Below are 26,724 nucleotides of genomic sequence, written 5' to 3' on the forward strand. Positions count from 1 at the left end.
AATTTAAATGATAGGTCACAGACTGCAGTTAGTAGTTCTGCAATTTCACATTTGAGTTCTTTCAGGACTCTTGGATAACACCATCTGATCCTGGTGACTTATTGCTGTTTAATTTATCAATTTGTTCTAAAACCTCCTCTAATGACACTTCAAACTGGGGCATCTCAATTCCTCAGATGTGTCACCTAAAAAGAATGGCTCAGGTTTGGGAATCTCCCTCACATCCTCAACTCTGAAGACTGATGCAAAGAATTCATTTAGTTTCTCCACAATGGACTTTAAGATCCGGCGGGACCATCATGATCATCTATTTTGACCTCCTGCACATCGCAGGCCACTCATATACCTACCTGCACAGTAGGGTGCTCCAGGTGATCATCCAGTCTTCTGTTTATAATCCCTCCTTAAAAGTCATTGCTTCTGTTAACTCTACAAATGTTAACCCATGTGAAAAATATACTGTTCTCACTCATTTCCAAAGTTACATTAAAAAAGATGTTCTAAGACAGAATGATTATGGCATCATTGGAATCCCCCAGTTATTAGATTGTAGACTCTTGAGGTCCTGGGGGAATTCTGTGCCAAAAAATTAAAAATTCTGCGCACAATGTTTTAAAATTCTGCAAAATTCTGCATATTTTATTTGTCAAAATAACACTACATAATCACACCATTTTCAATTAGTTTGGTAATGTATTTAAAAATACCTGTCAGCAACTATGTCTGTAACAACAGAGAGAACCATAAAATGATTCCCCCAGGAGCAGAGAGTTAAAGAAACCCCCTACGATAACCCTGTTCCTGTTTCTCTTCGCCCTTCCCCCTGAGCCCAGCCAGGGGGCCACACATCCACCCCTCTTCCCCACAAAGCCCCAGCTGCAGACCCCCCAATCCCACCTGGCACAGACACCCATACCCCTTCCCTCCAGAGCTTAGCCATGGGGCATCCCCCAGCCCAGACACCCTCATCCCCTCCCATAGAGCCCAGGTTCTGGGAGTGCTCCCCAGCCCAGATGCTCACCCCTCTCCCTGCAAAGTTTAGCTGGGGAAACCCCGCAGCTCAGACACCCACACCTCCTGCCCCCCAGAGCTTAACTCTGGGGAACCCCGCAGCTCAGACACCCACATCCTCTCCCCTAGAGCATAGCTGTGGGGCGCCCTACCAGCCCAGACACCTTTGCACCCTCCCCACAGAGCCCAGAGCCCAGGCTCCCCCAGCTCAGGCACCTACACACCCCCAGAGCCCAGCCATGTGGCACCCCTGAGCCAAGGTACACATACTCCCTTTACCGAGAGGCCAGCCCTGGGGCCCTCCCAGCCCATGCATTGGCACCCCCATCTCCCAGAGCGCAGCTGTGGGGTCGCCCTCCTCAGTGCATACACGCTCCCCTCCTTCCCTTCCAGAGCCCAGCCACCGGGCCTCCTCTCCTTAGGTGTACTGGTTTATTAACCATTTCCAAATACAGATTGTAGATGGTGGGTGCTAGAGTCTTTGTCTTTTGTTCCCCAAGGCTAAGGTACTCTCTGCCTGAAGATATTAGATCATCCAATTTTATCTGCGTTTATAAAGCTGGTATTTCTGTTTTCCCAAGTATTTCAGGCACCCTAAATCAGCTTTGTAATTTATCTGCCTTTTTAACAGAACCCTGGGATACCAATCATATCAGGTGATATTAGAAGTTTATATTACACTGCAAACATTTTTTAATAAATTACATACCATGTATAGAGAAAAAGGGAAGCATAAGCAAAACAAACAAACAAAAAACCCCAAAATGAAACTTAGTCTTTGGCGTAAGTTTTCAGTACAATATATGGCATTTAACCACACAAGACCCATTAATGTTGATGGTCCTAAGCTTTCTTTTATTCATCACAGTACTGATAGCACTTGGTCAGCTTTTTATCAACTTGAAATATTGACAGTCAGATTAGGCATTCCCTTAGCCAGGCTTGACTATTACAATGCTGTTTTAACTTAGCCATCATGCAAATACTCCTATAAATGGGTTTATTTCAGCAGATCCAAAACACATGAACCAGAACATCTTATCCTGGTGCTGGGCTCTCTGCCTTGGCTCCAGTTTGCAAGACTATTCATTTTAAAATACTGATTGTTAACTTATAAAGCACATTCTGGTTCTGTACTATCTTATTTATTTGATCACCTTTTTTTTACTTACACTGCTGTCTCAAGTTGTACCTTCATTTTGTTAGGAAATGAGTATTTGCTCCCTGTGGTCTTTATTAAGATTTCAATTCTGGACCAAGAATATTCCCCAATACTATGTTGTAACTCTAGAACTTTTGTATTGTGCTTTTAAGTTTTGTTCTGTTCCTTTTGCCTTTTCCCAGCTCTAACTTCAAAACTACACAAGTATTTTGCACAAATTACATTGTACTTCTGGATATATTCATTTTTTTTCAGGTATACACTTTTTTGGAGGGGAGGGGGAAGAGCAGCGGGCCATATACACTAACATGATGTCCAAGTCTTCCTCAACTTTTTATTATCGATTTATATATTTTTCCTAAAAATAAGGGGAGAACAGAAAAAAGGACAAAAGAACAAAAAAGCAAAGGAATGGGAAGTGGGGAAAAGGAGAACAACATCTTGGTTTCCATCTTCTGGGGAATAATCAAAGGTTTCTAAGAAGTTAGACCAAATCTTTTCAAACGTGTCTGATGTCCTTCTTCTCTGGAACGTTACTCACTCTTTGGATGCCAGGTCAGCAAAGTCACCGTGCCAAGTTTCCATCCACAGATGCAGTCTGCTCTTCCATCTAAGCAATCTGCAACTTTCTAAACACAGCTTCAAGTCACTATACCAGTGGTAGCCATTAAAATCTATGCAATATTGCCTTTAACAATAAGCAATATTATTATTATTATGATGTTCACAGTATTCCCTATCGTAGGTTTAGGAGTACTACAAATATAGCAGTAATGTTCAGTACTTAAAAAAGTAAATTTTTAACAATTTTAATAAACCCCAGTACTGTATAGAATGTTAAGGAAGAAACCCGATACTGTACTGCTATAACAAATCCTGGAACTGAATTCCTCAAAACACTTTGAGGCTCAGGCCCATCTCCATGCAAAAATCTTCGTTCTGATCTCCTGTTTGCACACATCAGGAGTAACTCCACTGAATTCAGTGGCATTATATTGGTGTAATACCAATGTGGGAACAGAATCAGGCCCAAAGTATCTTAATAACAAAAGAGAAGTGAGGAGATAGAGAGTGAAGATTTTAAAATCACTTTGCACAGGAGCCATTCCCCTTCTAATCTTTGGCATTTATCTGGTGCTGGGTTATATTGGTTTATTATAAAAGCCACAGTTCTGGGTAATTTCAGATGACATCAGTGGCACTGGAAAATGACACATCAACAGCCAAAGTGCTATCAATAACATTTTGTGAGATGGCATAGTTGTTGGTTAGGGGTGTGATTTTTGTCAGAGTCCTAACTGACACAGCTATGACAGAAAACTTTTAAATGTAGACCAGGCCTTAATTACACCGGGGGCCATTTTGTTTTCACAAGAAGCCCAGGACTGGGAAGCACAAAGGTGGCTTCCAGCCTTTTTACCTAACTCTTTTCAGGTGCACTGAGGATTGAGCCCTTAAATTTTTGAATGTGTGCTTAATTACTTAGATTTTATGTTTTTCATTAATATTAAGAGTTTTTTACATTTAATATACATATACCCATTGTGGCTAGATATTCACAATGCTGTGCGTCTGAAGCTCCCATTGATTTCAGTTAGACATATGGGGAGCTCAGCACTTCTAAAAAATCAGGTCCCAGAAATGTGTTTTCCATTGTAGATGCAAGCTGGTTCACTAACCTAGTTGTCCCCCCCAAAAGCAGTCTTATCCACTATTTTAATTATGTTTATTTTCAGATATGTTACAAAAACTGTGTATCATGGTTATATTGGAAAGACAGAAGAATATAGAACAGAGTATGATGCCTTTAACCAATATTGTATGGCCAGTCATCCAGCTTCTGATTCATTATATTACAATATTGCAATCAATCATAATCTTCCATGTCCTATAAAGCCCCATATCTATGAGAGGAGAGAGGAAAAAAGGAATTAAATTATCAGAGAGTTTACCACCAGAGGAAAGAGATTTCCCTATTATCATCATTCAGGATTAGTCAGTCATATATCTGGCAATCATTCATGTTTTAAGCAATAATATAAAAATCAACAGAAAGGCAGGAAACAAAGACATTGCCTTTAATTCAAGTTTACCATAAGGAATTAAAAATATACAGAGGTAACAAAATAATTTAATTTCCCTTCTCAAATCTCACAACGCATTGAGGCCAAATTATATCACTCTATATTGAAGAAATACCATTGGGGAAAAGAAAAACTATTTCTAATACTGCCCTTATCTTTGTTTTAAATTGTTATTTAGATCATTAAAATGAAAAGCACATTAAAAAATATATGGCCAGATCCTCAGCTAGTTCAGTTTGCCATAGTTATATTGACTAGTACTTAGACTAGTGTAAATCATGAGCTACTCCATTTAAGTCAATGGAGTTTCAGCAGCATAAAAGAGGTGTGAGGTAAGAATCAAATATATGTCTGCATGGATTGGAAGTATCTTCCTTTCAGGTTTTGATCAAATAATGTCTGTGTATTCTCTTTCCTTTCAATTTCTTCTGTGACATTATGACTCCAACAGACTCCTACTGAAACCTTTTCGTTTCAGTTTCATTTTGCATTTTTCCAGCATATACCTCCAATACAGGTATTCAATAAAAGGTTGCTTTGTAGGTCTTTTTCTTCCCTTTTCTTTTTTAGCCCAAGTGGCCAATATAAAGTTTAAAGTTATCTGATCTTGCAAAGAAATTCCAAAGGGTATCATATAACTTTTTCCATTCCTGTGTTTGCCATTATTTTATAAAGTTTCAAACTCCAAGGAGTTCCATCAAGTTGAATTTGCCTGCCCAAGTACTGGATTTCAGCAGTTGCAACCAGGACTTTTCTGGTTTCATGGCCTGGAAAAGATGTCCAAATGTTTTACTTGTCACTATTAGAATATTTCCTGGAGTGCAGTTATTAAATATCTGAATAACAGAAATGTAAATGGTACAGCACATGATATCAGAATATAGCCACTATAGTTTTCCCCACATGCTTTTCTTCCATGCATGCTTGATTTGTACAGTGAGTCCAGAGGTTTGAGTCTTGGGAATAAGCCAGACTCCAAATTGGTGCTAAACCTTCCACAGCTGGATCAATGCACTGTGGTCATGTTGTTCATGACACTTATTTTGTAGAAGCCAGGCAGAACAGATATGGTAGGGTGAATGTTGCCTAATGTACTGTGACTAACATAAAATCCACCATCTGATCATTGGTCCATATATTTGTGGTGACGTGATCATGAATATAAAATAAAAAGATAGTATTTATTAATGATGAACAGCTGAAAATAATTTTAAATGACCATTTTAAGAGCAATTCAAGTGCTGTGCCTGCTTCAAACTATAGAATAGATTCTACCTTTGCACACTCAGAATCATTGGAGAGAATGAGGACAGGTCATACAGAAGCTGGAATCAACCAGAAGAGATCTGGAGCTCTTCTCTTAGTGGTTCCCATGCAAACCAGTGTCATCTGTACCATCCATGACAAGGATGCATCACCCATAGTGTCTAGCCATCTCCCCCTAAACCAGCACTGGAACCATAACTTCTTCCTATTGCCTTTCAGACCCCCTACATATGGGGTCACCATGCTGGCCAGCCACTGCACAGAGATTCTAGCTGGATTGGAGGGAGATTCTTGTCTCCTCCCCCTTGCACATGCTTGTACAGAGGTTGGCTGGTGCATGCTCTAATTAGGGCCACACTCCTCCATTATTTACATGGATCTAATTCTCTTTTCAGGAATGTCACTTGTGTTAAAGAAGACAGAATTAGGCACTACAGTATTATACCACATAGTAATTTTGTCACATTCAAAATAAAATATTCTGTACAATAGCAGATGTCTTCTTCTGAAATTGAAATTTGTTGCACTGCTGACAATAGATTCTTGCCTTTCTTAACTTTTATTTATAACTTTGAACTTCAGTCTACAGTGGCTATATATAGCTATTCAATCATAGAGATGTAAGGCTAGAAGGAACCTTGAGATGTCATCTAGTCAAGCCTCCTGTGCTGAAGCAAGGCTAAGTATACCTAGATCAGCCCTCATGGTGTTTGTCTAACCTGTACTTAAAAATGTCCAGTGGGTGGGATTGTACAACCTCCCTTGGAAGCCTGTTCCAGTGCTCAAAGTTTTTTACAGTTAAAAAGTTTTTCCTAATATCTAAGTCTAAATTGTCTTTGCTTCAAATTAAGCCCATTAGTTCTTGTTCTACCTTCAGTAGACATGGAGAACAATTGATCACAGTCCTCTCTAGAACAGCCTTTGACATATTTGAAGACTATCAGGTTCCCTCTCACTGTCCTTTTTTCAAGACTAAACATGCCCAGTTTTTTATAGACATTTCCTCATAGGTCAGCTTTTCTAAAACTTGGATCATTTTTGTTGCTCTACCCTGGACTCTCTCTACTTTGTCTACCTTTGTCTTAAAGTGTAGTGCTTAAACCTGGACATAGTACTCCAGCTGATGCCTCACCAGTGATAAGTAGAGTGGGACAATCATCTTCTGTGTTTTACATAAGAAACTCCTGTTAATATACCCCAGAATGATATTAGCCTTTTTCTCAACTGCATCACATTGTTGGCTCATATGAAATTTGTGATCCACTATAACCTTTTTCAGTAGAACTACTGCCTACCCAGTTAGTCTCCATTTTGTAGTTGTGCATTTGATTTTTCCTTCCTAAGTGTAGTACTTTGTACTTGTCTTTATTGAATTTCATCTTGTTGATTTCAGACCAATTCTCCAATTTGTCAAGATCATTTTGCTTTCAAATCTTGTCCTCCAAAGTGCTAGCAAACCCTTTCAGCTTGGTGTCATCTGCAGATTTTTATAAGCATACTCTCCACTCCATTATCCAAGTCCTTTAATGAAAATATTGACTAGTATCGGACCCAGCACACCCCCCCTGAAGGACCCCACTAGACATTTCCTCCCAGTTTCATGGAGAACCATTGATAATTACACTTTGAATACAGTCTTTGGCCAGTTTGGCATCCACCATATAATAATTTCATCCAGGCCACATGTCTCTAAGTTGCTTATGAGACTGTCATGTGGGACTGTGTCAAGCCTTACTAAAATCAAGATGTATCGCATCATGTCTACAACTTCCTCTTGCCCCCATCCACTGGGCCAATAAACATTGTCAAAGAAGGAAGTTAGGTTGGTTTGGGATGATTTGTTTTTGAGAAATCCATACTGGCTATTTGTTGTAATCCGATTGGCCTCTAGGTGCTTAGAAATTTATAGTTTCATAATTTGTTCTAGTATCTTTCCAGTGTTGAAGTTAGGCTGACTGGTGTATAATTTCTCAGGTCTCCTATTTCCCCCTTTTTAAAGATAGGTAATATTTTTGTTTTTCTCCAGTTCCCTGGGCTGTTACCCATCTTCCATGTGTTCTCAAAGATAATTGCTAACTGTTCCAACATTGTTTCAGCTAGTCCCTTAGGACTCTAGTGTGAATTTCATCACACGAAAACATCTAATTTATCTAAATATTCTTTAACTTACTCTTTTTCTGTTTTGGCTTGCATTCCTTCCCCCCTTGTTGTTAATACTAATTGGGTTAAGTATCTGGTCATAATTTACCTTTTTAGTGAGGACTGAAGTAAAATAGGCATTAAACACTTCAGCTTTCTTGATGTTGTCTGACCTACACTTTTCTTCATCCTTTTCTTGCTACTAATGTATTTATAGAACCTCTTCTTATCTAGTCATATGTACAGCATCAACAGGTATCCTGAATGCATTGAATATATTAAAATTCTATTGCAAGTGATACAGGTTGCTTCTCCTTGGATTCTATTTAAGAAACAGTGATACTTAACTACAATATACAAACATCAAAAAGGAGCAGTGATCCCCTTGGAGATACCATTAATCAGTCCTTTGGGGGAAGATTTTAATTTTCCATTTCTCCTCTTCTTCTTCTCCCTTGTTTTGCAGTGGTGAAAGACAATTTCTGACGGCAAGTGCTACTTTTTACAATTACTAGTGTCAGCCCCATTAAAAAAAACGGTAGTGAGGCCTGAATTTTCTAGGTTTAAAGGCTCAGGTCCAAAGAGAAAACAACAACAGTCTTATGGAATGTTGTTCTCAGCTGCTGTGACACAGGACCAACTGCACTTTTAAGGTGCAGTCCTACAAGGTTCTGAGTATCTCTCATGAGTTGATGAATGCTCTCATTGAAATTAATAGAGGTGGAGGTCTCTCAGCATTTTTCCTCAGCGAGTCTTTAATGTGGTGTTTGCATCATATATACAGTAAATGTAGCTTGGTTAAATATTTACCTAGCGAACTCTCCCTAAAACATAAATGAAATAGTTTGTTGTCTACAGATAAGACATGGAAAAACTCTTCTGTGAGTTTATTTCCTGTAAGTGAACCCAGCTTTTTTAGGTTTGTTCTGAAGAAGGTCACTATGTCAAAAATAATTAGGAGAAGGTTATTGCAACTGCTACTGAATGAAATAGTGCATATTTCTTACTTTCAGTTATTGCCTCCTTGTTTGAATCATTAACATTTGTCAATTGCTGAGTTTGTTGTTCTGCTTTGAAACTTTGTGTTAGCCTGGGTATGTTGTTAGCTCGATCTTGCAGTTCTGCCATCACTTGCATTTCTTGCTGAGATTCTAACTTGAATTGCTATATTTTTGCTGAGCTTTTGCTTTGTCTTATATTTCTATCTAAAGTTTTTTTTAATTCTTCTTGTTCCATTTCCACTTTGGCCTACTGTATATCTCAAACCACTCATTAGGCTTCTTTTAGTTATCCTCTTATTCAGTATGTACATTGTCTAATCAATAAGCATCCTTAGTTGCTGTAGGATTTCCATCTTATTGTACTTCTATCTTCTCTGATACCATGTGATGGGATTCTGGCTTGGCTAGTGTGCTGTTGTTTAAATTTGCTGTTTCAGATCATTACACTGACTTTAATTTTGATGTATTTGTATTTTACCCAGTTCTAGTCATGCTCTTTTCCTTCAATCAGTTTAATTACTCTCTACCTATGCAACATTATGTTTGTACTACTGCTGCAAATACTAAATAAAGGGTTATATTTGATCTTCTATCTTTAATCACCGACCTCCAGTTTGCTTGTGGGTTCACTTCATGGTGTTGTACTTTGATAGTTTGGTTCCTGCATATCTCAGAGACCTCTTCTCTCTCCATGTAGTTCCCAGGCAGCTGTACCTAGAGGCCCCAGTCAGGGAGTAGGGCCCCATTTTGCTAGCTACTGTATACACAGGTAACAAAAATACAGTCCCTGCCAGGGGCGGCTCTAGCCATTTCACTGCCCCAAGCACGGCGGCACGCCTCAGGGGGTGCTCTGCCGGTCGCCGGTCCCGCGGGACCAGTGGACCCTCCGCAGGCACACCTGTGGGAGGTCCACCGGAACCGCCTGCCGCCCTCCCGGTGACCGGCAGAGCGCCCCCTGTGGCATGCTGCCCCAAGCACGCGCTTGGTGTGCTGGGGCCTGGAGCCGCCCCTTCTCCCTGCAACAATGAACTTAGTTGGCTATTACAAAGAATGCTTTATCTAACAGTCCCTATATTTCAACATTAGGGGTTGGAGTCAGAACATTTTCAGTAGAGGGCCCTTTACTCTAGAAATTACTTGCCTTTTCTTCCAACAGAGCCTCAGTTTGTTGACCTTATGGGTGCATTACAGGTCCTACCTACTTAATCAGGCTTTCTCAGAGAAAATATGTTGTTTGCAAAGATTTGGCTGACTCTTTTTTTTGACCTTTTCACTTTTTAATGTATATACTTTTAAAGCACTATTAATATGAATTAGGGTGGGTTTTTATAGGCATCGCATATTGTTATGCTGTGAGCTGGGTTGTCATGATAGGCTCATAATTAATTAGATATATAAACCAAAAAAATCAGATGTTACCTGAGAAAAACACTACATATTTGAGAAGCTTCCTGATTTCTGCTCAAGTCAGATGATAATATATAGAAGCTCTTTTATGAATAATCGGTCACTTGTTCATGCAGATTACCACTGCCCTGTTTTTTCAGTATAAAACAATGAAATTACAACTAGCTTCTACCTTGTGCAAAGCTTGGCCTTGTGAAGAAATCTAGGATGAGAACTCGTATTCCCTTTCATTGAAATCCCATTCTGAAGGTATAATCCTGGCTAAGTGCTGTATCCACGACCAGATGACTGAAAGTCAGAATTCCTGAGATATGCCTAGACGTATTTATTGAACTTGGACAAGACACTTAGCTTCTTTAATGTGTATCCTTTTATGCATCTGTGTAAATGAATGGGTATCGTAAGCAGATATTGACTTTAGTTGAGGGGAAAACCCACATTTATTAACCCCAGAGGCATCTGTTTGCCTTCAGGGACAACAAACTTGGCTTTTCACTGAAATATGAATCCAGCATATGTACTACAAATATTCACAAGTAGTTAGGCTAGAATTTCAGTTAATTACATAAATCCCCTGTAGTTTTTCCATTCCTTTAAATGAATAATGTTCAAAACGGATTATTGAGTTAGAGCTTCAGAAAAACTTTCTTACCTTCTAGAACATAGGAACTGCTGTACCTGAGGTATATCTAATCCAGTATCCTATCTTTCTGGTGGCCAGCACCAGCTACTTCTTAGGATCATGTAAGAACCCCCCAACAGAAAAATGTGAGATAATCTGACCTCCACATTAGGTCTCATCCTGACCTCTAGTAGTCAGAGATTGGCTTAAACACTGAAGCATGGGTTTAATATCCTTTCTGAAAGGTTTGTTATTAATTAAGATGATTGGATATTTTTATATCCATATGAATGTCCACTCCCTTTTTTATTCTTATTAAGTTCTTGGTCTCAATGACTTCCTCTGGTAATGAGCGCCACAGTTTAATTACATATTGTGTGAAAATGTTTCCTTTTATGTGGTTAGAACTTTTCAACTTTTAATTTAATTGAATGTCCCCTTGTTTTTGTATTATGAGACATGGAGAACAGAAGCTCATAATCTAATTTCTCTATACCATTCATTATTTTGTATACATTTATCATGTGCCCCTCTTATTTCTCTCATCTCTAACAATGACAGTCTTCTCAATCCCTCTTCCCTCATGAGAATTTTTCCATGCTCTTGATCATTCTGGGAGGGAAACAGAACTCACAGTGTGCGCTTATTTAGATATGTGTGCTGAATGGTCCACATTCTTGCAGGACCTCAGTATTAGCTGCCTCAGTGGAAGTAAATAATAGAAATATAATGAACAGGAGCACTTGTGGCACCTGAGACTAACAAATTTATTTGAGCATAAGCTTTCGTGGGCTACAGCCCACTTCATCGGAATGCATAGACTGGAATATACAGCAAGAAGCTATTTATACATACAGAGAACATGAAAAGGTGGAAGTAGCCATACCAACTGTAAGAGGCCAATCAATAGATTCAATAGTGTAATGGCTAATTACACTAATTGAATCTATTTCCCCATGTTAAGTATCCTCACACCTTCTATGGGTAATCTCGATTATCACTTCAAAAGTATTTTTTTCTCCTGCTGATGATAGCTCATCTCAATTGATTGGACTCTTACAGTTGGTATGGCTACTTCCACCTTTTCATGTTCTCTGTATGTATAAATATCTTCTTGCTGTATGTTCCAGTCTATGCATCCGATGAAGTTGGCTGTAGCCCATGAAAGCTTATGCTCAAATAAATTTGTTAGTCTCTAAGATGCCACAAGTACTCCTGTTCTTTCTGCCGATACAGACTAATACGGCTGCTACTCTGAAAGAAATATAATGACTCATCTCATGACTTTTTTCAGCCAGTCATGAGAGAGGATTTTTCTTTTTTCTTTTTTATGTTACAGGTATACCTACTTCTCCAGAATGTTGTGAGACTTCAATTAATTAGTGTTTATGAAGCTCTTGTTGACTCTAGATTGAAAAGTAACTATTGAACTGCAAAGTAATATTAACATGGAATGAAATGCCATTATTTTCAGAGGAAACTTGTGATTTGCTATATAATACACTGCATTTACTTAGGGTTCTACAAGAACACTTTTCTTGGATAAATCCTATTCCTCAAGTGGAAGAATAGAGATGACATTCATGTAATTTTTCCAAGTATATTTGTCTGAGTTTGGCAGCTTTGGTATTTTTCAGTTGATCTTTACAACCCCTCCACTATTTCTCCTAATGTGGTTGATTTATAAACATTAATCAAATCTCAAAATAATCCTGCCAGATTATGCAAGCACTATTAGACCCTGTTTACAGACAGAAAAACTGAGGCACAGAGAAATTAAATAACTAAACAGAGGCGACCTTCTGAGTCAGTAGCTGGGTACAGAATCCAGATCTCCTATTCGCTATACCTTAATTTAACCACTAGACATTGCTTCCTTAGTGAACAAAACATCACTTGATTACTGTGAGGAGAAAGTGCTACTAATACATCAAATCTTATCAAATGACTCTAAACTTATCTTGGCTTTCTTTTCACCAAGGTTTGTTGTAAATCTTACTAACTAGAGAGTAACAGGACTGGTGTCCTTGCTAAAAAGAGAAGATTGATTTACTATATTCATACTGAACCAGCTGCTTCCTATGGGTATGTAATAATGAATTCAAAGCTTGTAGCTTTTACTCCTATGTGACACTTAAGAAGGCCTTCAAGATTGGAAAACATTATAAAAGTCCATATGACAGCAAACTTAGAAAATTATCCAAAACTGTTTGGAATAACTGTGTGCAATCTTTATTATGTGCAATTTTCGTATTCTTCAAATATTCTAATTGATTGTTCATTGGGCTCAGTCAGCCAAAAGTAGAGAGAAACTTTGTACAGACATCATTAGTTTTTCTCCATTTAAAGATTAATCATGAAGAGCTCTGGCTCTTTAATTCTGTAATTTGTATATTTAATGGGCTGCTGCAGAATCTATGACAGTAATTAGCATAGCCTGAAAACTCATTAATACGCAACAACATGATTAATGCAGCATTAATGCAAACATGACTGAAGTTATTTGGGTTATGTAGTAAGAAGATTAAAGCTAAAATGTCCTGTTTGTTTTATCAGTAGTGGGTATAATAGGGTGGCAAAAAATAAAATAAAATAGGAATCAAATTAGTCACTTAACATAAAGAAAGTACTGAAATCTAAATCAAGATGATTTTCTCTAGCTCTGAAATTTGGGATTTGTAGAATCTACTAGTCTCGCCTTTCATTTATTCATTCATTCATTGTACCTGTATTCAGCCTTGTTCAATCTTTAAGTTTGACCTATTTAGCTTTTTGGCCGCTTTGGATATTATTAAGATTACGGTATATCAAAAACCTCTTCAAATTATGACATTCTACAACTTTAGCCAACATTACAACATAAAGCTTTGTGCATTGGCAAATATAAAAAGCAAAGTAAAACTGTCTTCTCATTAGAGGTAGTAAAAAGGCAGATATCAAAAATATAAATAGAAAGACTTGGAACTGTGCATTTCATTTACAAATTGCAACAATAAAACATTCTATCCCTATCTTTTGTGTGTGTAGTATAGATATTTGTACACTTAAATACAGGGCTGCCCAGAGGGGGAGGCAAGTGGGGCAATTTGCCCCAGGCCCCGGGCCCTGCAGGGGCCCCCATGAGAATATAGTATTCTATAGTATTGCAACTTTTTTTTATGGAAGGGGCCCCCAAAATTGCTTTGCCCCAGGCCCCCTGAATCCTCTGGGCAGGCCTGCTTAAATATACAAAATAATTATGGACGTTTAAAAAATATTTTGGAAGTCATTAAAATAATTGCAGAAATACATCTTCCCCCTCCCTGAGGGACAGGACACAGCAGTGGGCAGAGAGTTGAGAAGCAGAGTGTCTAGCTCCCTTTCCGCTCAGAGACAGAAAGCAAGAGCAGGAAGGCTATCACAAAATTTCCCTTAAAAAGATGACACCCATTGGAGGATCCATCCAGTGATATGTGAAACAAGACACATTTTATTTTAAATGTAGATATTCTTTTAACACACAAAACTTACCTATTTGGACTGATACAAATACAGTTAGACCTTTCAAATCCTCAGAAACACTAATTCTTCAGCTTGTACTTATAATTGGATAACTTGTCTTGGAAAGGAGGAAATCCTATTAATCTTCAAAGACTCAGAAATGATAGCTCTTAAAAGGCTCATATACGAACCATGGTGAGAAACTGAAAAGTTTCCAGACTTGTAGGGCCAGATCTCAGCTGGGGTAAATCAGCATAGCTACATTAATGATTTTGCACCAATTGAGGATCTGAGCTATGGTCTTATTTGTCTTAGGGTACGGGTCGGCGGGTAGCGATCGACTTCTCGGAGTTCAATATATCACGTCTCATCTAGACGCGATATATTGAACTCCGAACGCGCTCCCGTCGACTCCGGAACTCCACCACCGCGAACGGCGGTGGCGGAGTCGACAGGGGAGCCGCAGACTTCGATCCCGCGGCGTGAGGACGGGTAAGTAGTTCGAACTAAGGTACTTCGAGTTCAGCTACGCTATTTGCGTAGCTGAACTTGCGTACCTTAGTTCGAAACCTTCCCCCCCCCCCCCCCCGTGTAGACCAGGCCTAAGAAAACTAGCATTTTTGCAGTTAAATAATTGCCTGGAAGTTTTACTTACTGTACAGATGAGTATCCATAAGTCTGAGCTGCTTCTTGTTCAGAGGGACTGATTTCACCTAGTTGTAATGAAATTACAATATAAGGCGACAACCTTCAAACACTTGTGCTTAACTTTACTATTGCAAGTAGTACTACTATTTCTGGTACAGTATAAGATTTTGCAGGATTTGACCTAATTGTAGCCAGCTTTAAACCAAATTGTAGAAACCACTGTACAATTATATTTGCAATCTTAGGCTAAATTAGAATATAATTTAACGTGATTTCAGCTCCATCTCTAGAAGAGGTATAAAGTTTATAATAATCTTTCACATCTCTACCTGTCATTTAGTTTATCCCATTGAATAGGGTTGCTCCAAATATTAACAAGGTATTGATGGGGAGAGGGAGAAAAAAAATACACCCCCCCCCAGTGTAGACCAGGCCTTAGTTACAGAATAATCATTACCTTTTTTTGATAGTGAAAATGTGTGTTTTACATATGAGCAATGAGAATTAAGTAATATACCTACTGGGTCATTTTTGTATCATGAGGATTTTTCTCCAGATGATTTCTGTCCTTTCCCATGTACTCTCTTCTAGACCGTTCTCTTTCTCTTCATCTTCATTGATTCAATAAAGAGACATTTCTGTAATTTTTTTATTTTAATTTAATTTTCTCTCTCACTGTGTAGATGGAAATACAATTCAGCTTGCCACAAATATATACATGTAGTCAGATAGAAAGGTGATATACCTGACAATCAGGTTTGCCTAGTGGGAAATAAATGTAGGGCTGGAGTTTGTATGTGAAACTGCTGTAAAACCTGGACCATTTCTGAAAAAAAGTTCTCTCCTTTTTTAAAGGCATGGGTTTTTTAAAATCATAAATAACTTGAGAAATGTGAGGCAAGTTGGGTGAGGTAATATATTTTACTGGACTGATGTCTGTTGGTAAGAGAGACAAGCTTACACAGCTCCTCTTTAGGTCTGGGCTGTCTTTTAAGGCCAGCATGATTAGCTGGTAGCAAATCAGAAACACCATTACCCCACAAATAAAGAGAATAAATAAATGGTCACTCATTGAAAAAGTGTAGTATCCTTGAAATTGGTTGGGGGTGCACAGATACATCCTAACTGAAAGCAGGCTGACCAATTATTTTTGATTAACTGGAAATGTTTTTTGTATTTTACAAACTAAAAATTTTGGTTTTGTTAGATTTGTAACTTCTGTGTAAAAGTGTATTTAGATGAAGTTTACAGAATATGACCCAGATTCAGCAAAGCACTTTTGCACATTCTTAACTTTAAGCACATGCTTAAATCACATTGACCTGGTAGATTGCAAAGTGCTTTAGTTATGATGGGTTTAATTTTGCAGTCCTTGCAGACCCACAGCTTTCATTAATTTCAATAGTTGTTACATGTACATAAAGGCTACAGTATACATCCAAGAATCACTTTGCTCATTAGTAGTATGCAGTGAACTCGGATGTATTATGCGACTCTGTAACTGCTCACAGCAATACCATACACCAGCAACGGGCAGCTAGGAAATGGGAGTTGTGTTGGATAAATTCTCAGAGAATTAAACTGAAAATTGAAATTGTTCACAATTTGTTTAAAATTAGGGTTACCAGATAACAACTGTGAAAAAAGTGGACAGGGGGTGGGGGATAATAGGCACCTATTTAAGAAAAAGTCCCAAAAAACAGGACTGTCCCTTTAAAAATGAACATCTGGTCACTCTATTTAAAATACTTTGCAGTATTTACAATGGCTTGTAAATTTCAAAAAAAAAGAAGAAAATAGGATCCACTTTTTCTGTGAGTTGTACTTCCCTGAAATCCATTTTCATGTAGTGCCAGAAAATGTGTTCATGTGCTGGGGTATCTCTTTATTATTTTTATATTTTGATCTTATCAGTGCGGGGTGGGATTGGCGCCAACTATGAAATGCAAATTCAGTTAACAGTGCTTTTGCTGACTGAATAAATGTTAGCAATACAGATATACTACTTTTCAAAACGTCTTTTGATATAGCAGTATGTATTTTGGTGAACTGTCACAGAATTCTACAACTTCCACAGGTTTATAGTATGTTGGCATCTAAATCTAGGGTTGCCAACCCTCACGGATTGGCCAGGAGTCTCCTGGAATCGGGCTCGATCTCCCAGAGGCTACTGAAGCCAATCTGGGAGATTTTAGGCCACTAAAAGTCCGGCAGCACAGTGGGTCTAATGCAGGCTCCCTACCTGTCCTGGCTCTGCACCACTCTCTGAAGTGGCAGCATGCCCAGCAGTGGCTCCTAGGTGGAGGCACAGCCAGGGGATATCTGCGTGCTGCCCTCGCTCCAAGCGCTGACTCTGCAGCTCATATTGGCCGGGAACAGGGAACCACAGCCAATAGCAGCTGCGGGGGGGCGGTGCCTGCAGGCAGGGGCAGTGTGCAGAGCTGCATGGCCACCCCTAAGCCTAGGAGCTGCTGCCAGTCACGCCGTTGCTTCCGGGAGCCACCTGGGGTAAGGGCCACCTGGACAGAGCCTGCACCCCAAACCCCTTCCCATACTCCAACCCACTGCCCCAGCCCGGAGTCCCCTCCTGCACCCAAACTCCCTCTCAGAGCCCACATCACCACCTTCACCTCCACCCCCTACCCCATGCTCAGCCCGGAGCCCCCTCGCACACTCAAAACCCCTCAGTCCCAGCCCAGAGTCCACACCCCCATCCCAACCACCTGCCTCAGCCTGGTGAAAGTGAGTGAGCATGGAGGAGAGCGAGTGCTGGAGGGAGGGAGGGAGGCTGGGAGTGGGGGGGCAAGGCCTCAAAGAAGGGCCAGGGCAGGGGCATGGTCTTGGGGAAGAGGTGGGGTTTGTGACTGGGTTTGTGCGATTAGACAGTTGGCAACCCTAGCTATCACCCTCCTCCCACCCTGATCTGCCCTGGCACAGCCCAATGCTGAGAAGATGGTAAAGGGAATAGCAAGGGGCCCCTTTTGCCACTACAGGAGTGATGTAAAGGGACCCTTATGTTTATTAAGGAGCAAATGCTAATACCAGCACATGTGTTATACACTGGTGAGTTCCACAGCTCCGTAGATGCTGTGCCTCCACTTAGCACCCCCACACATGTGAAGGGAATGGTTGGTGGATCTACTTGCACTCAGATCCACAGGCCCTGCTGTTGCTGCTTCTCTGGTCTGATGTTCAGCAGACCTATGTATAGTGTGGTGCAGGGAGCAGGAACCTAGGGTTTGTGAAGTCTCTATTGGTACATCTGACTGTCTACACAGCTGCTGGGAGCATGCCTTCTGCCCGGGTAGACAGGCTCATGCTAATTCTGCTTGAGCAGTGCACTTAAATAGCATGCATCCGACAAAGTGGGTATTCACCCACAAAAGCTCATGCTCCAAAACTTCTGTTAGTCTATAAGGTGCCACAGGACTCTTTGCTGCTTTTACAGATCCAGACTAACACGGCTACCCCTCTGATACTTAAATAGCAGTATGGACATATCAGCTTGGGCAGCAGCGCAGGCTAGCCTCCTAACTTCAAGCCTGCCCTATGCTCTGGGTCTGAGCATGGGGTGGTTACCTGAGCCTCCTCCTGTGCTACAGTGTCCATACTGCTATTTTTTTCAGCACACTAGCTGGAGCAGAACTAACATGAGTCTGTCTAGATTATTAATATGTAAGTAAAAATGACTTCTATTATTCTGTTCACTAGGCTTTGCTGGGTAATCACATGCTGATATTCCCCTCACATTTCCTTCTTTAATCCCATCCAGGTATTTCATTGACCCATTATATTGTATCATGTCGAAATTAGGCCCAGATCCTGCAACGCTGTCCACCAGTGCAGGCCCTAAAACTGTGTGGAGTCCTATTACATTAGTAGATTCAGATTCATAGTTTGTATACTTCCTGAGGCAGGGATCATAACGTCTTCTCTGTATTGTGAGAATCCTAACATGGTTTTGGTTGCTTTGAAGTAAGTTAGTAATACTACAAAGAATAATTTCACCCATTCGTATCTTCCTACTTTTTGTAAACTTACTTTATTGCTGCTTTTTGCTCTCATCAACAACAGGGACATAAAGGGTTGTAAGATAGTACTGACAAACCTGATGTAATTAAAGAAATTCAGAGTTAAGTCTGTAGGTACAATTGGTCAATTTAGCAGAGGTACAATATGTAAACTACAGATTTTTGCTCATTGTGGTGCCTAGGCTAGTTGAGGACAGAACGGCTGCCCCCAAATCAATGGATATGTGTAAGAGCTGAATTGTGGCTTTGCACTAAGCCATGTACATGAGCAGACTGGAAAGCAGATTCTGACTTGGAACTTAGGGGGTTACACCAACTCTGCCTTTGCTCTGCAGAGAAGTACCTTGTGCAAGACCTATGCTTGTCCCACTGCATAGCTATGCTAGTCAGTGCCTTGGAAAGTGGAGCCAAAGCTTCAGCTAGTACCTGTCTTTTTGTGCCACGGTACAAGCGAGACATGGTTGGGCCCTAAATTTATCCCGTCCTAAAAGAAGGCATATGTGGCCAGTGGCCAAAATAATATATGGTCAATGGACCAAGTTCTTTTTCAGGTCAAATCCGTGTTCCAGGTCCAGTCAAGTGTGGATGTTTTGAGTATTAGCTATCCCTTTGCCTCCCTTAACTTTGAATTTTCTTGTCTGAATCCTTTATTATTATTATTTTTTTTCACAGAAAAGTGTGTACACTTGCTTTATAGCTTGTAATGAGTGGGTTCAATTATGTTCAGTATTTAGGCTATTTTTTAAATTCTTGTTGGTTTTAACCCAAGGAGTAACAGCACCTTTGCAACCACTAATGTCTGTCACATAAACAGACCTACAGAATAAGCAGAGTAAATCTTTAGTTGTAATTCAAAATCCAATTGACTTAAATTACATTCAGATCAAATTATATCCCATGGCTGGTCATGTTTTCAATCCAGGGTGCAACAGCTTTGTGCTACGAGCCTGAACTGAAGTTTATTTGTGTGATAAATGAAATATTATAGTAATTATAGTGTTGCTATTGGGTAAGCTGATTGTAATTGAATATATACAGTGTACATATTGTCGCTAACAGGGCATTTTAGATATGTGTCAGCTGTGAAAGCAGGGGGAGAGTCTCTTTCTTTTAGAGGTTGCCTTGCAAATTTTCCCTAAAAGAATGGCCATACGTGTAATTTAGTCTCATAGATGTTAAGGTCAGAAGGGACCATTGTGATCATCTAGACTGACCTCCTGCATATTGCAGGCCACAGAACCTCACCCATCCATTCCTGTAATAGATCTCTAACTGCTGGCTGAGTTACTGACATCCTCAAATCATGGTTTAAAGACTTCAAGTTACAGAGAATACACCATTCACACTAGTTTAAACCTGCAAGTGACCACGCTGCAGTGGACGGTGAAAAAACCCCAGGATCTCTGCCAGTCTGACCTTCCTGACCCCAAATATGGCAATCAGCATGTGGGCAAGACCCATCAGGCAGATACCTGTGAAAGAATTCTACATAGTAACTCAGAGCCCTCCCATTCTAGTGTCTCATCTCCGGCTGTTGGAGATTTTTGCTAATGGCAGTAGCCGATGGGTCACATGCCATTGTAGGCAAGCCCATCATACCATCCCCTCCATAAACTTATCAAGCTCAGTCTTGAAGCCTGTTTGTTTTTTTGCCCCCACTGCTCCCCTTGGAAGGCTGTTCCAGAAAGTCACTTCACTTTTTCTAATATTTTGTTCCAGCAAAAATAATAAAGGGTGAACTCCATGCCTTTACAGAAGGCTAGCATGAGATCTTGTCACCACTTACCTCACAATTACGCCTTTATACCTATGTATTACAAACACTTATTCAGAGCAAACTATACCACTGCAGGCAGAATTTACAAGAGACTGTGGCTCAGGAGGCAAAATCCTTCTCTGAATTCTCCAATGGGCAGGGGAAATGTGCAGGCGTGGCCATGCACACTGTGAGTTTCTTCATAGGGAAATGAGCTATTGTCCCTATCTTTTCCCTCTTTTATGGGTAGATGTGTACCCTTGAGTGCAGGAATTGAGATTCTAACTGGCCCCTATTTGGGACATGCCAAAAAAAAGGGGGGGGGATGCGCCTGTCTGGCATTTGGCAATTTTTAATGTTTTCCTGCTTTAATAAGAGTGTATTTGTAATATTAGGAGATGGCTGTGACCCCTTTATGTAGGTTATCTAACACTTTCCATTATAATAGTAGCAAACCAAAAAACCAAAAACTCTTTCAACCTTTTTGGAGAAACTCTAACACTTTCATTGTTTGCAACTGACCTTTGAAATTAGGTAGGGAGAAGCCGTTGGACTGGAGAAATGCCTCTTCTTTGTCCTTTGAAAGTTTTCAACAGTTTATAATTAAGTAGAACTTTAAAAAATTGCCATTCTCATTATAACAGGGCAGCCTGCCCCTTTAAGAGCATGAGGCCTGGGGCCAGTCAGTCCTGTTTAGTTGGGAGACCAGACAGGCTATTTTGATGTGAGGCAAGAGGCTGACCTTGAGCTAGGAACTGGGTGAAGGCTACAGCCAGCCAGAGGCTCTTGGTAGGAGGGTAGAGCTGACCCAAACAGTGGGGTTGGTTGGAGATTGGGAGCTGGCACTTATATCATGAGAAATGCCATTGCTACTGGGAGTGTGCTGGTAAGGAAGGGGGACTTAATATCATTTTTTGACTTGGACTGAGGGATTCTCTATTACCCTGAAAGGAGTTGAACACTTTAAAGGGGCTTGGCTGAAGGGTCAAATCACCTTTACAGCTGGAGTAGGCTGAAGATCATTGTGGGGAAATTGAGGCAGGAGTACTGCAACATCAGGTCTTCCGGCCAGCGGGTGCTCTGGGACGGTGAGTTTTGTGATGCACCTTTTCTCACTTATATTGCTCTTGAAAATGTTTGCATCCCGCCAAAATAACTGAACACGAACATTATTAAGGCCAAGCCCATACAAATGCTGTAGAAGCAGCAGCAGGAACATGTAGGAACTGCCTGATCCATTGTATTTGGGGGTCTTGGGAGAGGGGGAAAAACAGCAAGGCCGGGCTCCCCCCAGCCATGCTCCATATACAAGACATGGTCCCAATGGCCTATTCCCCCCTCTGGGGATACCATGTGGCGCAGGAGCTCCCCGAACTCTTTGGGAGGCATAAAGAAAGAGAGAGAGAGCTTGGACCAGGATGGGTTTCCCCCCGATGATCTCTTTATCTACAGGATTAACTATATTAGCTGGCAGCAAGAGAAGGCTGGTAATCCCAGTGTGGTGGATTGGACACTGATGCTAGGTGAAGAAGTCTGTGTTGCAGTGCTGAAGGATGCTGCTACTGATGTAAGATAGGGATTTGTTACATTTGTACGTAATATAATTTATTTTACCTCTTTTTTTTAAAGAAAAACAACCTAGGAAATTACATTTAAAAAACTGTTAAAAGATGTGTAGATTGCAAAGTCAAGTTCTCAAAAGTTATGAAATGCCAGATTTAGTTGCCTGTGCAACCTTATTTCTACTCCTTTCTGCTTCGAAAGACAAGGTGCGTGAGGTAATACCTTGTAGTGAACCAGCTTCTGTTGGTGAAAGAGATAAGCTTTCTGCATATGCATTTTGATAGCCTTTAATTACATGATCACACATAATTTTTTTCTACAAGACCCTTTCCTCATGCAGTACACAGGATGATTTCACAAGGGACCAGAATTAAGATTACATGGGTAACGGTGAATTTGGCATTTTCTAACCTTCTAGTGCTTGACTTTTTGTAATCTAAAATTACATTGTTTTAATTGAAATTTTTGATATTCAGTTGTTACAGTCTTGGCTTAGTGGATGGTCCACCAGACTGTTAATTGAACCCAGCTTTTGGATCCCATATGCATCCAGGTCAGCTGGGTCTGGGCAGAGTCCAGACATGGTCTTTAGCTCTGGGTCTCTGGGGCACACTCCTAGGAACAGAGTGCCTGTCTACGACCCTTCCCTGGGACATGGGAATCCACAGTCCAACTGCCCTAGGTCCCAAGATCAGTGCTGAGACTGCCCCAATTGCTTTTGGTTATGCATACTCTTCCAGAGTTCCCCTGTTTGGGGCACTCTGATTTATAGTTTAATTCTTTGGAGACATGTAGCAGGTAAAGTAGAAAAACAGATTTAACATAGGAACATATTAAATACATACTTTTTACGCTTAGAAAGCACCGGAGAGCTACAGATCTATGCGAACAATAAACACCTGAACGGAATCCTCCCCTCAGAGCCGCAGAGTCCTCACCTCTCCTGAGCATTTTGAGGGTTGGTCCATGTCCTTAGCAGAAGGCGAGGTCCCTCCTGCCCCCACTCCTCCAGCTGTGTCTCGTGTGTCTCACAATGGAGTGGCTCCCTTGCTTAGAGAGACTGTATCATTAAAAAAAAAAAAGTCTGTGACACCTTTGCTCTTATGCTGGATAATTTCTATGCTTCAACCCCTTTCTGCTACCCCCTCCCTGGTTGGTTGCTGGTCTAAGAGTTATTAAAGTCAATGGCTCTGCCCTTAGCAACCACATTGCTCCATCGGGGTAGGACTAACTGTTCAAAGTTGATGTCCCCTTCGTGGCTGTGTTTCAAACATAGTCTGTTTCCATTACGAAGTGGATAGTCTAATCCACACATTTACACTCAAATGATACTTCACAGAACAAAAAGGGAATTTCATAATTTCACAAACATATTCCCCAAATTGTCACAAATAATACACACACACACACACACACACACACACACACACACACACACACACAAAAGCTGGTAACCTTGGAATTCACAAGCCAGTAGAGTGCCCCCTCTCCACTACATGTTTCCTTTATTCGGTCTTACTTTTTTCTCCTCTTCTCTCTTTCCCAGAAGTAGACTTGTGACAATTCCTGGTGACCCTGGTAATCCTAAATATGAAGCTGAGCTTACCCCTCTCCTGCAGGACCTCTTCCTGCACTTCTGATTGCATTTTTTCCATCTTTGTATTTGTAGGCATCCTGTCAGTGTATCATTTCTGGCAGCAGCTAGGTTGGCTATTTATAAACCCAGAAAGCAGAACCTTTCCCAGAAAGAGGAATGGTCTCTTGAAATGTGTGTCTATTTATTTAGTTCTTAGAACGTGCAACAGGATGTAATTACATCAAGCCATATCTACTAGCTGAAGTCTTTTGTGGACCATCTTGATGCCATCAAATAGCATCTTACGTCTCTTGATCTGAGGGATTTACTGATCACTGGTGATTCTGTAAAACTAGGTTGATTCTGTACTCTCTTTAGTCCTTCTGCTCAAGGGAAGAAGTGACATTACAATAAAAGGTGTTGTGTATATATGTAAGCAAAGTTCATGTTAGAGGAGAAAGGGGAACAGCATCCTCCAGAAAGGTGGAAAGGCTTAAATATTTCTAGCAGATATACCTTTATAACTTAATTCAGGTAAAATATCACTTGTTTGGGTAATATTTCACATTTGTCTGGTGTTAGTTATGTAGAGTTAGTTATGTTAGTTATGTACTGTTGATTTTAGTAGGTATTTTAATAGCATGATTGATTTTCATTATCTAGAGTGAATGTCTTCGTATCTGAGTGCATTGTGTTATACTGCATGAGAACTTGTACTGTGATTAAAATATGTGAGTCAAAGGATACTACTTATGGGTAGAGGTAATTAACTGGCATTATGAATATGATATGAATATGCATTGGAGTTATGATTCCTTAATTTTTTGTAATAGATTCTGTCTACAAGAAAAGCTTCCATTACTTATTATTTTCTGCCTGGCATAAGAAGGGGAAAATGAATGTGAAGAGGTTGAATTGTTTGATACAGCTGGATAGAACACAATAAATTACCCTGTTCTGTATTAAGTACTTTACGGGGATCACAAGGACATGAGTATTGATGTATTTGAACTGAGCAGCAGTGGAAAATCATGAAAATGCTACTGCAAATCAGTTCTTGATCTGGAAAATAATGATAGCATGCAATAGAGGGATGGTATAACCTAGCTTTTCACCAATTTCTTCCAGCTTCTCCCCTCAAACTTTTTCATCCAGCAGTTATAAGCATGACAGTGACATAACCACATGCTGTTGTCCAGTCTGAGCACTGATACTTATTGAATAAATGAGTTTTGAAAGGAGGTTCTGATGCTAAATTTGTTGGGTTTCTTTTTTCTGGAAAGAAAATGAAAAGGGCAGAATTCTAGCTGGCAAATCCAAGATTCAGGTAGCATGATAGCAGACATAGCAGCAGAGCAAAAGGAGCAATCAGAAGTAGCAATTTTTGCAAGTCAGAGAAAAATATAAATGTAACTAAATTAGGATATTAGTATAGGTGATAGGCCACTTGGGTGAATAAGGATTCAACACAGAGCATGGGTTTAAAGTGTCAGGCTGCAACTTTACTGACATGCCACAAAGGTGTAAGCTGGACCCCAGGCCTGTTAGGCAATGCAAAGGGACTGGAGTGGGATGGCTTTCCACCAACGCCAAGAAACAAGACCTGGCCTCCCCAAATCACCCATGGGATCTAGCCAGCTTGTTGAAATTCATGACCAATATAGAGGGTATCTCAATCTTCACTAAATGTCCACAAGCAACATTACAGACACCAGATTCCCCTTGAATCCTGCATCCAGGTTTACCCCAGGATCTAGACTGACTGTCCTAACTTTCCTCACACGGACACTGGCCAAAAGTGGGGACAATCAAACTAATCCCTCACTGAGCATTCCTGGATACTGTGGGGAAAGTCAAAAGATCCTCAGTGCTGATTTTGCTTTAAGGGAAATTCCTTCCCAAACCTCCGAAAGGCAATCACACTGGGTCCAACAGCTCACTGGAACCGGTTCTGCCACCCCCTGGGACCCTAGTAGACAATGGAGAGTAGATAGGTACTGTCTGAGGAACACAAAGATAGCATCCCTGGGTGCAGACAGAGGTAAGCTGGGAGGGAGGAGCAAGTCTGACTATGAAGGTCTGCCCATGGCACTGACCGCTTCCCTTCCATCCTCTCTGGCTTTATGTGCTCCTGCAGGAGAGGGAGGGAACACCTGTGTCTGGTAGGAAGGGTTACAGCTCCTTTTCCCCTTCCCCAGCTAACTCAGCACTCTAATAGAACTCTGGTTAGAGGGTCATGTTTAAGACTGTCGTCTTGTGAAAACTGGAGTGTCTTGGCTGTGCCACCTACAGTCTGACTCCTTCCTAATGAGCCGAAAGTTGCTGCCCTGTATAAGTTTAATTTACTGTTGTACATTTATTCTCAAAACACTGAATCAAGAAACTGAGGATATAGAAAATGACATTAATGCTAAGAAATACATATTGTATCAGTTAAGTCTTTATCCCATATTTTGTTGCAGAAATTGAGAGGATTATGAGATGGCTGTCACTAATGCTGCATGTTCATTTCCTCATGCAAAATACTGGTAGAGTTACAGGTTCCCAGGGCCATGTTTTTAAAATAGACCCAGTCTTGCATCTGCATGTCTGAAATTTTATACCAATATTTATAACATGCAGTCTTGTATAGCTACAAACTGAATTTGCTAGTGCATATTAAGTAGTTAACATATGCAAAACCAATTTTGGGAATATGCAAAATTTTGGTTGCCTAAAAACTTAGTCACACATAGTTACATGCCCCTAAAACTGGTACATGCATTTTTGTTGAATTTTGTTTTTGATAATATTGCCTTAAATATTAATGGGTAAGATTTTTAGGCCATCTTTCTACAAACACATTCCAATATATATCCAGTCACTGAGGTAGCTTTTTGGCTTGGTATTTCATTCTGGAGTAAAATTAAAGAAAGAAAAGTAGTTTTATTCTTGTGCACCTTTATTGTGATACTTTAATTGCTTAATCCTAATTGCCG

The 26,724-nt window shown here is 40.3% G+C and overlaps 1 protein-coding gene across 1 annotated transcript in view; it reads left to right on the forward strand.

Annotated features, from left to right (window-relative positions):
- The window catches only part of USH2A (usherin), a 624,012-nt gene that overhangs the window by 213,917 nt on the left and 383,371 nt on the right, over positions 1-26,724 (forward strand). The gene's annotated exons all lie outside the window — the stretch shown is intronic.

The sequence above is a fragment of the Mauremys mutica genome, chromosome 3, assembly GCF_020497125.1.
Source record: "Mauremys mutica isolate MM-2020 ecotype Southern chromosome 3, ASM2049712v1, whole genome shotgun sequence".
NCBI lineage: Eukaryota > Metazoa > Chordata > Testudines > Geoemydidae > Mauremys > Mauremys mutica.